We start from the raw sequence: 13,540 nt of genomic DNA on the forward strand, positions 1-13,540 counted from the left end.
GTTTTTATTTATTTCAGTTAACTTTTTTATTATTGCCTAATTTATTCTTACATTATTTATTCCAGTACTGTTTTGGTGCCAACCTGTCCCACGTATCTACAGAAGATTCTCCTAATTCCAAAGAAATGTTTCAGAATGATCAGCTTTTCTAACAGACTCCACTCATCTGTATCAGTATTTCCTGAAATTTTCATCCAAATCTGTTCATAACTTTTTCAGTTATCTTGCACAGGCAGACAAACACCGGCAAAAACAGAACCTCCTTGGCGGAGGTAATAAATAAATCTATTGGACCAAATATTTGCGTCTCAGTTGCCTGTGAACCCACTGCTGTCCATCCCTAAAACAAAGATGAGCAGGAAAAAGGCGTTTCTCCCACAGATACCACCGACAGCAGCTCGAAACGCGACACCTCTGAACTGGCCTCAAAAAGATTCCCTGACATTTGATCCATGGCAGTCAATTGTTAGGAGAACTTTCATTTTGGAAAAGAAAAGGTTTCTGTTGACACTCCGAAACACACATTTAATGGATCGACGGGCACCGAGGCTGGAGGAGGAGGGGGTGGGGGAGTGGAAACCCACAGAGTCTATGAGTGTGCACATGTGGGACAGGAACTGTGGGAAGAGTTCCTTCTACAGCAGGGCTGTCAAACATGCGGCCCGGGGCCCAAATGCGTCCCACCAAAGGTTCCAATCCGGCCCCTGGGATAAATATACAAAGTGCAAAAATTCCACAGTCCAGGCTGTGGAACTCATTTTAGTGTCTGTTCCACATCCAGACCAATCTGATCTACAGTCAAATAATAACAGCAGAAGAACCCACACAAAAGAATGACTGCAGATTTTCTTTTCAGTTTGATGTGGAAAAAATAATATTACATTATACCTATAAATAATGACAACTGCAAAATTTTCTCTTTGTTTTAGTTTTTAAAAAAAAAGAGTAAAATAACACAAAAATGTTTACATTTACAGACTAGCCTTTTACAAAAAACCCCAAAAGTGAATAACCTGAACAAATATGAACATCCTGAAATGTCTTCATAGTACGTCTAATTTTACAAAATATTCTGCCTGTTAGTAAATGTTTTGTGTATTTGTAGATCCACTGTGATCTGTAAAATGTGATGTATAAATGACAAACTAGGCACAATATTATTAAAATTGCACTTATTTTAAAAAATAATTTTCAGGTTGTTCATATTTGTTCATGTTATGTTCAAGTACAGTTCGTAGATGTAAACATTTTCATTACAGAATTGGACTTTTTTCACCCAAAAACACAGAGAAAACTTTAAAGTTGACATTATTTATCAGTTGTTATCCTATTATTTATATTCTTTTACTGGTCCGGCCCACTTTAGATCAGATTAGTCTGTATGTGGAACTGAACTAACATGAGTTTGACAGCCCTGCACTAAACCGTCCCACAGTTCTCCTGCCTGGACTGAGATGCACTTGGATTTTATTCATTATTTATCGACACCTCGAAGACAAAATTTATGTTGAGATTCTGTGTTTTGAAATAATTTTTGAATATTACCTGGATGACATTCTATTGATGCCCTGAAAAGGAGTTGTGTGCGGTGGCCCAGAGGTGCAACAGCCCCAAAAATGATCCACTATAAGAAAAAAAAAAAACAAAAACAGAACAGCCCCAAAAATGATCCACTATAAGAAAAAAACAAAAACAAAAACAGAACAGCCCCAAAAATTATCCACTATAAGAAAAAAAAAAACAAAAACAGAACAGCCCCAAAAATTATCCACTATAAGAAAAAAAAAAAAACAAAAACAGAACAGCCCCAAAAATGATCCACTATAAGAAAAAAAAAACAAAACAGAACAGCCCCAAAAATTATCCACTATAAGAAAAAAACAAACAAAACAGAACAGCCCCAAAAATTATCCACTATAAGAAAAAAACAAACAAAAACAGAACAGCCCCAAAAATGATCCACTATAAGAAAAAAACAAACAAAAACAGAACAGCCCCAAAAATGATCCACTATAAGAAAAAAAAAAACAAAACAGAACAGCCCCAAAAATGATCCACTATAAGAAAAAAACAAAAACAAAAACAGAACAGCCCCAAAAATGATCCACTATAAGAAAAAAAAAACAAAAACAGAACAGCCCCAAAAATTATCCACTATAAGAAAAAAACAAACAAAAACAGAACAGCCCCAAAAATTATCCACTATAAGAAAAAAACAAACAAAAACAGAACAGCCCCAAAAATTATCCACTATAAGAAAAAAACAAACAAAAACAGAACAGCCCCAAAAATTATCCACTATAAGAAAAAAACAAACAAAAACAGAACAGCCCCAAAAATTATCCACTATAAGAAAAAAACAAACAAAAACAGAACAGCCCCAAAAATTATCCACTATAAGAAAAAAACAAACAAAAACAGAACAGCCCCCAAAATTATCCACTATAAGAAAAAAACACAGAACAGCCCCAAAAATGATCCACTATAAGAAAAAAAAAACAAAAACAGAACAGCCCCAAAAATGATCCACTATAAGAAAAAAAACAAAACAAAAACAGAACAGCCCCAAAAATTATCCACTATAAGAAAAAAAAAACAAAAACAGAACAGCCCCAAAAATTATCCACTATAAGAAAAAAACAAACAAAAACAGAACAGCCCCAAAAATGATCCACTATAAGAAAAAAACAAACAAAAACAGAACAGCCCCAAAAATGATCCACTATAAGAAAAAAACAAAACAAAAACAGAACAGCCCCAAAAATGATCCACTATAAGAAAAAAACAAACAAAAACAGAACAGCCCCCAAAATTATCCACTATAAGAAAAAAACAAACAAAAACAGAACAGCCCCAAAAATTGTCCACTATAAGAAAAAAAAAAACAAAAACAGAACAGCCCCAAAAATGATCCACTATAAGAAAAAAAAAAACAAAAACAGAACAGCCCCAAAAATGATCCACTATAAGAAAAAAAAAACAAAAACAGAACAGCCCCAAAAATGATCCACTATAAGAAAAAAACAAACAAAACAGAACAGCCCCAAAAATGATCCACTATAAGAAAAAAACAAACAAAAACAGAACAGCCCCAAAAATGATCCACTATAAGAAAAAAACAAACAAAAACAGAACAGCCCCAAAAATTATCCACTATAAGAAAAAAACAAACAAAAACAGAACAGCCCCAAAAATGATCCACTATAAGAAAAAAACAAACAAAAACAGAACAGCCCCAAAAATTATCCACTATAAGAAAAAAACAAACAAAAACAGAACAGCCCCAAAAATTATCCACTATAAGAAAAAAACACAGAACAGCCCCAAAAATGATCCACTATAAGAAAAAAACAAAACAAAACAGAACAGCCCCAAAAATGATCCACTATAAGAAAAAAACAAAACAAAAACAGAACAGCCCCAAAAATTATCCACTTTAAGAAAAAAACACAGAACAGCCCCAAAAATGATCCACTATAAGAAAAAACAAAACAAAACAGAACAGCCCCAAAATGATCCACTATAAGAAAAAACAAAACAAAACAGAACAGCCCCAAAAATGATCCACTATAAGAAAAAAACAAAACAAAACAGAACAGCCCCAAAAATTATCCACTATAAGAAAAAAAAACAGAACAGCCCCAAAAATTATCCAGTATAAGAAAAAAAACATCATCCACCTTTTCAATTAAGGGGGCGCTGTTTACCCAAAAGGTCTCTTGCTTTAAAATTAAGGCCACCAAAAAAAATAAAAGCATAGGCTGAAAATTTTTAAGGCCTTGAGCTAATGGGGCTAATGCTAACAAAGTAACCCACCAGCTAATGGATAATTTTTTGGGCTGTTCTCTTTTTTTTCTTACAGTGTATTTTTTTTTTCTTTTTTTCTTAGAGTGGATCATTTTTGGGCTGTTGCACCTCTGGGCCACCGTAGTTGTGCTGTTTTCTAATCCACCAAATCTACTGATCTGAGGTCTACTGATCCTTCTAATGAGCTTTCGGAACACTTCTAACAGCTTTTATTTTTTAAGGCTAATCACATTTGTCCCGTAACAGTTCATCCAAATGTCAACACCATCGTTAACTAACCCTATAAAACACGACAAATAAATGATACAACATGAGTAGAACATTTTAAGGACATGACTGCACCTTTACATCACATCTTTTTTCCATCAATAACTCATGGGGGGGTTCCAAGAAATCATTTCATCTATTTTTTTTTTTCTTTTACTTCTTTCTAATTGGGCTCAGCTGGCTGACAGGCAGCTGTCTGTACCGATAAGGCAGCAGCCAACACCAACTGTACTCCTAGTCATCATTGCCCATTTTTCTGACACCTTTGCTTGCGTATTCTCTTTTATTTGGACATTTTACCAGGGAGTATCTCACACTACTTTTTTTTGTTTTTTTAATCATCAAAAAAGAAAAAAAAACAAAACAAAAAAATCATTTCATCAATTAATACCCCCACAAGTACATTTTCTTGGATTCTTTCGATAATAATCATATTCTCTAGAATTATTTGTACTGTTACATTACTTTTTCCAAAAAGCACGAGTTTCGTCTTTTTCAGCTTCAGTGATCATTTGTTCACATTAAACCAACTTTTTAACTCGTTCATTTCTTGAGTTATTTCTTCCAAAAGTTGCTCCACTTTTTCTCCAGAACATATAATGTTAGTGTCATCTGCAAAAAGTACAAATGTAATCCTTTTGGAACCTTTACATGGATCATTTATTTACAGTTTAAATGACGCCGTACTTTTCCAGCAGGTTAAAGGCGTTAATGAACTTCCATTCTTTCATACGCACAGAAACGTCAGGGTTTTCAGATTTTGGACTGATTTAACCTGCGTATGTTCGAACTCTAAAAATAAACCAGGGTTTTATGGATTATCCTATTTCCGAAGGGTCCGTAAATACATCACATCTGATTATTACCACGATCTGATTGACAGTTATTGGGTTATTATGGTGGGGACAACGGGGTCAGTGTCAGTGTCAGGCTGGTGTTTGGTTTGGTCGTCATGGAGACCAGGTATGAACAGTGGATTTGAAAGGTCTGGGAAAAGCCACCTTTGGTCACCGATACTGATGGTTTGGTTTGTTTTTGTTTGTTTTTGTCTCCATCCAGACGTGGTTGTTCAGTCAGTTCATGACGCCACAGTTTTCCAGCAGGTGTTGATGAACTTCATTCATTCATACGAACAGAAACGACAGGGTTTCCAGATGTTTGAGTTATTTAAGCTTTATTTAAACAGAGAAGAAGAATGAAGAACAGCCTGATTTACAAGTGAGGCCAAAGGAGCAGGGTCAGGGTCAGGGCCAGGGCCAGGGTTGGACTCAGATGAAACAAGCAGGACGGTCTGGGTCCAGGTCCTCAGAACCTGGTGGTTTTTTAGGGTCCAGGTCCTCAAAACCTGGTGGTTTTTTAGGGTCCAGGTCCTCAGAACCTGGTGGTTTGTTAGGGTCCAGGTCCTCAGAACCTGGTGGTTTTTTAGGGTCCAGGTCCTCAGAACCTGGTGGTTTGTTAGGGTCCAGGTCCTCAGAACCTGGTGGTTTTTCAGGGTCCAGGTCCTCAGAACCTGGTGGTTTGTTAGGGTCCAGGTCCTCAGAACCTGGTGGTTTTTTAGGGTCCAGGTCCTCAGAACCTGGTGGTTTGTTAGGGTCCAGGTCCTCAGAACCTGGTGGTTTGTTAGGGTCCAGGTTCTCAAAACCTGGTGGGTTTTTAGGGTCCAGGTCCTCAGAACCTGGTGGTTTGTTAGGGTCCAGGTCCTCAGAACCTGGTGGTTTTTTTAGGGTCCAGGTCCTCAGAACCTGGTGGTTTGTTAGGGTCCAGGTCCTCAGAACCTGGTGGTTTTTCAGGGTCCAGGTCCTCAGAACCTGGTGGTTTTTCAGGGTCCAGGTCCTCAGAACCTGGTGGTTTTTCAGGGTCCAGGTGGGGACAGTTATTGGGTTTGTATGTTGGTGTAAATGGGGTTGGAGTCAGGTAGGTGCTTGTTTGGTTGTCATGGAGACCAGGTATGTCCAGGTGCATTCCCTGTGACGTAGTAACGGCCGGTGGGGGGTCAGTGTGTGGGAGGTCCGTGTCCATCAGTGTGTCGGTGTTGGAACCCTGCAGACGTGACGCCAAATCCATCTCATGCTAAAAATATCCAGCTGACTAACAGGAGTGTGAGGCGCTCCATGATGCATCACTGTTTATTATGTTGATGCAAATGTGTGGGCGTGGCCACGGCTGACAGCAAAGTATAAAGAGGCAGACGGGCAGAAGGCCAGGCATCCATTCACCAGCCTCCACCACCACCTCCTCCTGCACCTCCTGCTGCTGCGCCTCCTCTGTGGTTTCAACATGAACGTCAGGGCGTTCCTGGTGAGTTCAACCTTCAGTAAAAACCCAAAAGTTGATGACGTTGTTTCTAGAGTGAAAATATTAAAGCAACATTTATCTGTTTTTATCTGCATCCTTTTTCTGGAGGTTTATTTAGTTGAATTTAAACATATTTTTCACCTGTTTACGGTTCAGTTGAACATGTGATCACACTGTAAAAAAAAGTCTGTAATTTAACAGAATTTTCACTGTTTATTTGACAGATTTTTCCTGTATTTTTAGGATACAGGAAAATATCAATGAAATGACAAAAACAGACTGATTTTACATGTCAAATGGAAAAGAACAGGAAAAAACTAACTGGGAATAACCATAAAATTTCCATTTTTTTTTTAAAGAATTTTTTTCTTTTTTCACAGAAAAATACAGTTAAAATACATTTGCAAATGTATCATAATTTCACAAATATTTCTTTTCTATTTATGAGATTAAACTGTTAATTTAAAGTTGAATACAGTGAAATAAATAAATAAATAAATAAAACCAGATAAAATTACTGACAGTTAACAGTAACAGAAGTATTAGTTCTGTCAGTTGAACCAGACTTGTTTGTTCATTGACAAATATCTTGTGTAATTACAGGAGGTTTCACAACAAAAATGTTGAATAAATGTATTTTTGTGAATGTATAACATGTATAAGCACTGATAAACTGTCCAAATACAGTTTTTATCAGTGGATTGGACAACTGAGTCTCACTGAAAATTATTTATATATATATATATATATATATATATATATATATATATATATATATATATATATATATATATATATATGGAATTGGATTGTTTTACTACATGAAAATATTCTTTATTAAACATTAAAAAGTAAAAAAAAAAAAAAAAAAAAAAAAAAAAAAAAATCTCATGTAAAGTTAGGGCAAAAAACTGTATTTTAATTATGGAAAATTAACATAATTTATGAGATGGTCATTTTCTGTAATTTTACTGTATTTTTTGGCACTCCTGCTGCTGGAATAATGCTGTTTTTTGACAGGGCTTTGTTTTTACAGTGCATATAAAGGACACAGACGTTAACGTGTCAGTGTCGTCCAATGAGAATCAAACTATTTTAACCCTAAAAACATCCTCCTTTAACCTAAACATCTACTGATCTAAACTGTTTAATACCTGCTGATCCACTAATCCTATCAATACATGTTAATAATTGGTGTCAAATCCAGTTTGTGGTCGTGGAAACACTGGGTTTATGTTCAGTTCATGAGACCAGACCAAAAAAAGATAGAACTGGATAGAATAACCTTTGAGTTCACTGCATGATCAGTGAATTAAATATAGAAAATATAGTAATTCCAGTTAAATAAGTGCAAAATGCAGAGGATAATATTAGAATAAATGCTGATAAATCCCTTAATAAAGGTTAAATGTAGAAAAAATGTACCTGGGGACTGATATAAAAGCCGTTTGGAGTCTGTAAAGGTCACATTAACGTCGTTAAATCCAACCGATGGTGAAACTGGTCTGACGTTTCTGTGGTTAATAAACTGTTGGAACACGTCGTCAGATTTAATCCAGTGGTTTGAGTTTCTCACAGATTCTTTGGATTATTTTCTTTGTTTTTGTGAACTGGGTGTAAAATCATCTGATCATCCTGTTGATTCTTTTCATCGTAGTTTCGTCTTGTTTTCAACAGATACTTAAGATTTAAATGTGTTTTCTTTAACTTTATCAAAAATCAGTCTTTATGCAGAAATAAACCCTGACAGTTATGAATATGAATAATATATGAATATGATTATTGATAAGATAAATATGATAAGATTATTCCTAGAGGATGGATCTGAGATGACTAAGTCAAGTATCCTGGATGTTCAATGAGGAAATGAGCAAAAAAAAAGACCAAAATAATTAACAAAATAAACAAAAAAGAACTAGAATAATCAAAACAAAATGAACAAATCCATGTAAATCCAGTTGTTAATCCACTATATGAACATCAGTCTGTGGAGCTGTTGAATCCAGGTGTTTGTGTTCTAACAGGGCTCTGGGGTCCAAATCAAGAAGGACTAATGGCAGAGTAGAGTTTGATATTATGGGATAGATATCCTATAGATTCTTAATCTTGCTGTTTGTGTGTGATCGTCCTGAACAGGACATGTGACAGCTGCAGACATGTGTCCACAGATTTCTGTCCACAGAGTTGATTTAAAGCTCAGTATGTGACTGGAGTTGAATGGCAGATGTTTGTTCCTCAGTCAGATGTGATGACAGTCGATGGAAATGAGTATTTACCGTCAGAGCAGGACAAAGAGTACAGACATTTAGAGGAAGAACAGGGAAAAGCAGAGTCAGGGAAAAAAAACTGAATTAATGTTGATTTAAATTCAGTCCAAACATCTGTGGGTCATTTTAGAAAAAAAAAGAAGAATTAAACCAAACTAATGATATCTATCCCATAATATCAAACTCTACTCTGACATTAGTCCTTCTTGTTTTGGACCCCAGACCGCTGTTAGAACACACATTTATTCAAGTTATTCCTATTTTATTGTTTATGGATAGTTTGTACAAGTAAATATTTTCAGAATGATTAAGAAAAAACCTGAACGAAAACCAGTTCAACACCTTTGACCAGTAAGACCTGTTCAATCTGTGGGCGGGACTAGACCCTTTGGTGGGCGGGACTGGACCCTTTGGTGGGTCGGTTTTGGACCAGGGGCCGTATGTTTGACACCCCTGGTCCAGACTACTCCACTGGTGTAAGCGTTGGTCTGGTTGTAAACGGGGGGTTCGAAATCCCGCCCGTGGTCTTGCGCAGGCGTCTGGTGATGCCGGTGGTGAATGTGAGGGCTTCTGCCGCATGTGTGACGTTGTGGGTTCTCCTCGGTGTTTCCAGGTCTCGGTGGGACTGATGTGTTCCATGTTCTCCGTGTTCTCCAACCCTGTCCACAAATGCGACCCCGACTGCACGTTCAGCAACATGCCACGTCGTCTGGATTTCATGCACGTGTCAGACCTGGAGAATGTGTCGGTGGCGCCGTGGCAGTTCAGGTGGGTTTCGTGAACGCTGTGGAAACGTCACAGTTCTATCGGTTCTGTCGGTTCTTTACGGGTTCTTGTTCCGTTTCCAGAGACAATGTTGAACCGGGACGGGAACCGGAGGTCATCCAGGAAGCCGAGTGTAAGGGCTGCGACCTGGACCATTGGACGGCCAAACCCATCCTGGTCCAGGTCTGGGTCTACAAGGCTCTGAGCGGAACCGGCTGGTGCAAGTGTCCCCTGAAGGTGGCGGTGGGATGCACCTGCGTCCGGAAGGAAGACAACAGCCCACAGTTATCGCAATAACCCGCAGTTATCGCAATAATCTACAGTCATCGCAGTAATCCAGTTATCGCAATAACCCACAGTTATCGCAATAACCCACAGTTATCGCAATAACCCACAGTTTTCGCATTAAACCCCATGGAAAACCCACTGGTAGAAACTGATCAGATGCAGTTTTCACTTAAATCCATGATTGGATTTCTATCATAATGACAATAATAATAACAACAATACTCAAATATCAAACTACTGCAACTATTTAAGGCCCGTTTGGCAGTGGTTAATGCTGTAGCTTCATAAAAGGAGTGGAATCTGTTTGACACATCAGCTCTGTGGACATAAATATGTGGACACATCGTGTCTCCAGCTGTCAGTTCAGGAGGATCGGACGAATGTGGAAGAAAATGATTATTTACAGTTGGAGCAGAAAAATATTACAGACATTTAGAGGAAGAACATTTAAAATCAGAGTCGTGGAGAAAAAAAAACACTGAATTAATGTTGATTTAAATTCAGTTCAAATCATCTGTGAGTCATTTTAGAAACAAAGAGAAGAATTGAACCAAACTAATGATATCTATCCCATAATATCAAACTCTATTCTGACATTAGTCCTTATTGTTTTGAATCCCAGACCCCTGGTAGAACACAAACAGCTGGATTCAACGGCTCCACAGACTGATGTTCATACAGTGGATGTAACTTTGACAAAGTCCTTGTGAACAGTAACTGTTCGACTTCAGACTGAAAACTCCTTTATGTGTTCAAGTCTCATCTGTGTCAAACACAGACGTTAACGCTGCATTATTGGCAGCTTCGCACTTTCTATTTAAGACAATTCCAGTTTTTATGGAAAAATAATTATGCTTCATATATGAAATGTTCTATTTATGAATCACATTTACTGTGCATTGTGTCCACTTCTATTATAATGTATTATTCGATTATTTATTAAACGTGTGTGTGCATTAAACATCTGGTCCATGTGTGTGATTTAAAGTCCTTTTCCAACAGAGGAGAAATAAAGTACGAATATAAGAGAAATAAAGTACAAATATAAGAGAAATAAAGTACAAATAAAGTACAAATACAAGAGAAATAAAGTACAAATACAAGAGAAATAAAGTACAAATACTGGAGAAAAAAGTACAAATACATGTGCAATAAAGTACAAATAAAGTACAAATACTGGAGAAAAAAGTACAAATACATGTGTAATAAAGTACAAATAAAGTACAAATACTGGAGAAAAAAGTACAAATACATGTGTAATAAAGTACAAATAAAGTACAAATACTGGAGAAAAAAGTACAAATACATGTGTAATAAAGTACAAATACAGGAGAAACAAGAAAAGCGCTCGGAGAGCGTAGACCTCCACCAAGGCTGATCAGTGGGCCCCCCCCAATCACCACCAAAATGTAATAATTTCTTCCTTGTGCCAGTATCAACATTTCCTGAAAATTTCCTGAAAATCCATCCATAACTTTTTTGAGTTATCTTGCTAACAAACAAACAAACAAACAAACAAATGCACACAAAACAAAGCGATCACAATACCTCCTGGTGGAGGTAATAAAGTACAAATACAGGAGACCTGTGGTGACCTTTGACCCCTGTTGCTGGTTCATTAAAGGGTCATAGTTCACTTCCTGTCTGGTTGGCTCCTCCTCCCTCTCTTCCTTTCAGTCTTAGTCCCGCCTCCTCCTCTTACCTGAAGTTTTCTTGCTTTAGCCCCGCCTCCTCCTTTTACCTGAAGTTTTCTTGCTTTAGCCCCGCCTCCTCCCAGACTCAGCTGTCCTCGTTGATGGTCACATGGTCTGAGTGAAACGACCTGAAGAAGAGTTTCAGCCACAAAACCGCCACGGAAAGGAGGTCAAGAGGTCAGGAGGTCAGGGGGTCACCTTTCAATTAATGAAAAGGAACAAAATCAAGAGTCAACATTTACGGAGTTCATCTGATTCAGTATTTCTAAAACATGTGGAATGAAAACCATCACTGATCAGGTCGATGACAGAAGACGCTGAAGCCGAGGTTTTCAGTTGGAACAGTTTTAATTTCCTGTCATGAACTTGATCGAGCACAAAAAAAGCCTTTTACAACACGAGGAGACACAGAAGAAGCAGAAGATTCCAGAAAACGACGGCGGCATTGGCTCCGAAAACCAACAGAAGAATAAAAACTGGGTTCAGCTGTTTTTACAAAGTGATAAAAGCTACAAAAACCTAACAGATATATAATACATATACACTATAATACTTGTAACCCTGCCCCCTTAAGCCCCGCCCCCTCCGTTCCTCCTGAAGTTGAGGACGATCACAAATGAACGAACACCAAGAACTGTACAAACAGGAACCACAGGAGGGCGCTGGCGAGCGGCCACGGTCTGTCTGCAGCCCCGACCTGAAGGATTCGCATCTGAAAACCAGTGGATTTAAGTGACTGAACGTCAGCGTCGCATCAACAGACCTGAGCGTTGATCATGTGACCGGAGTTTAAAAACGTCTGGGTTCATTTCTGATCCTTTGGGTCTTTTATGTCGTTAAACTCCAATTAGATTTGACCATAAAACTGTAAATGACCCCGTTTACACGACCATATAAACCCAAAAACTGTAATAATCAGATTACAATAATAACCAGATCATTACTGTAAACAGATTATAATAATCATCTAATCATTATTATAATCTGATTATTATAACAATCCGACACTGATCAGAGGATCGGTGTAAAGGGGGTCGGTGCAGGTCCAGTCAGGACCAAACACATGGTTCTGGTTCTGTTTGTTGAATTCATTCACTTCATCCGAGGTTTTATTAAATTAAACCTGGAGGAAAAACTAAAAAAACAACTAGTTTGGGTAATATTTCATTTATCATTTATCATATAAATGATGATAAAGTTGGTTAGACTCAAATTAATCGGTCGACGCAGAGAAAATGTCCACTGTCATTTGTCGGATTTCCGTTAAACCCGTTTGTGGACACGTCGTCACCGCATTTATCTGTTTTAATAAATAAACCATAGGATGATATTTACACTGAAGCCGCTCCAACACACTGAGCATGTGCACAGACTTACTTTTCTTACACCTGTACAAGTGTAGCTGAAACATGTCAAGGTAAAAGAAATGAAGAAAAAAAAAGTAAAATAGTAAATAAACCACTCCGTTTGGTTTTATAGATGAAATAAACTAAAACAGATCAGGACTAATTAATCTAATTATCCAGACATTTTCCATCTTGGTTTTTTAACGGGTTCGTCTGTTCGCTGATGACGCCGCAGGACCTCCGTTTGGACACGGGGGTGGGGGTGGGGGGGTGTCAACCGTCAGATTGGGGTGCGTGCAGACTTCATCAAACGCTTATTCTCTTCTGTTTAATTCATTCATTAATCAATCAACGCTTATAACAAGGCTGTGTGTTTGTTCCCTTATCCTTGTGGGGACCGCGACACTAATGGGACTGAGGCGCTCACATCGTCCCCGTCATGAACACGTTTACACAGAATTACACCGCGAACAGTATTTTACAAATGGTGTCATTACTATTATGTCAGAAACAGTATTTTAATGTCATTTCCTTGTTGTGTTTTTACAGTTTGTTCGATCGCATTCAATCGCTTTCTTTACTTTAAGTCTTTTACTTTCATTTTTACTTATTATTTCCTTAAACTGGCCTAAAAAATTTAAATAAATAAATAAACTGGACCAAACCATGCAGTAAATGATGCCACAGGCGTCATCTGCACCTTTTTAGAAATAATGGAGTCTGCTTTAGTCTCATATCGAACAAACTGACGCTGACATTATATGTGATAATGATCGAAACAGACACACGTGGAAATGTGACAGTTTGCTGG

The sequence above is a fragment of the Sphaeramia orbicularis genome, chromosome 7 (genome assembly GCF_902148855.1).
Source record: "Sphaeramia orbicularis chromosome 7, fSphaOr1.1, whole genome shotgun sequence".
Taxonomy (NCBI): domain Eukaryota; kingdom Metazoa; phylum Chordata; class Actinopteri; order Kurtiformes; family Apogonidae; genus Sphaeramia; species Sphaeramia orbicularis.